The sequence below is a fragment of the Mandrillus leucophaeus genome, unplaced genomic scaffold (genome assembly GCF_000951045.1).
Source record: "Mandrillus leucophaeus isolate KB7577 unplaced genomic scaffold, Mleu.le_1.0 Scaffold113, whole genome shotgun sequence".
NCBI lineage: Eukaryota > Metazoa > Chordata > Mammalia > Primates > Cercopithecidae > Mandrillus > Mandrillus leucophaeus.
Genome location: NW_012099543.1, coordinates 5,841,787 through 5,843,291, shown reverse-complemented (window position 1 = coordinate 5,843,291; position 1,505 = coordinate 5,841,787).

Here is a 1,505-nt window from a genome sequence, read left to right as displayed (position 1 = left end):
TTCCCTTCCCTTCCCTTCCCTTCCTTCTTCCTTACTTTCTTCTCTCTCTGTCTCTCTCTCTCTTTCTTTTTTTGAGACAGGGTTTCACTCTGTCGCCCAGGCTGGAGTACAGTGATGCAATCATGGCTCACTGTAGCCTTGACCTCCTGGATTCAGGTGGTCCTCCCACCTCAGCCTCCCTAAAAAGCTGGGACAACAGGAATGCACCACCACGCCCAGCTAATTTTTGTATTTTTTTGTAGATATATGGTTTTGTTATGTGACCAGACTGGAATAATAAAATTTTATGATGATGTATATTTACATTTAAAATGTGTTGTCGGTTTCTTTCTTCTATAAATTATAACTCATTGTATGCAGTGTTCTGCTTCTTGCTTTTTTTTCTAAGTGTATCTTCAGATCTTAGCTTATCAGCCAGCCTCCTGGAAGATCTGCCTCACGAAGCACAATATGCAGAGATGGCAATGCATCTGTAAGACAAGCTCATCATAAATTATGGTGTTTTTAAAAATCTTTAAATAACAGAGTAATTAAAGAATATATTTAGTAAAAAAAAAAATGATAAAGATCTTCTTGTGGGTATATGTACATATTTCAAATAAACTTTTTGGTCATTTTAGGATTTTTGGCTGACATCAGGGTAGACTTGACTTGATTATTATTGTTTTTGTCTGGAATGTGACTAATAAAAAGCCTGCTTAAGGACTATGACTGGCCAGGTGTGGTGGCTCATGCCTGTATCCCAGCACCTTGGGAGGCTGAGCCAAGAGGATCGCTTGAACTCAGGAGTTCAAGACCAGGCTGGGCAACATAGTGAAACTTCCTTTCTTCAAAAAATACAATTTAGCTGGGTGTGATGTTCTCAGCTACTTAAGGGGCTGACGTGGGAGGATCACTTGAGCCCAGGAGGAGGAGGTTACAGTGAGCTGAGACTTCGCCACTCGCCACTGCACTCCAGCCTGGGTGACAGAGCAAGACCCTGTCTCAAAAAAAAAAAAAAAAATTATAACTGCCCACTTTGCCCTTTGAGTTACTGGTTTCCTCTCCTTATATTTAAATTATCTTTTTTGTTTGTTTGTTTTTTTGTTTGTTTTGAGACAGAGTCTTGCTCTGTTGCCCAGGCTAGAGTGCAATGACACGATTTCTGCTCACTGCAACCTCTGCCTCCTGGGTTCAGGTGATTCTCCTGTTTCAGCCTCCTGAGTAGCTGGGATTGTAGGCACCTGCCATCATGCCCAACTAATTTTTGTAGAGATGGGGCTTCACCATTTTGGTCAGGCTGGTCTTGAACTTCTGACCTCAGGTGATCTGCCAGCCTCGACCTCCCAAACTGCTGGGATTACAGGCATGAACCACCATGCCTGATCTATCTGAATTATTTTAAATCTGCATTTCCCTTGCAGGAATCTTCTGAAGTCATTTGTCCACTTAGTTGCATTCATTTAACAAGACACACATAAACTAGAGAAAATTTCAATAATCTGAGAGTGCTGCTGTTAATCTCA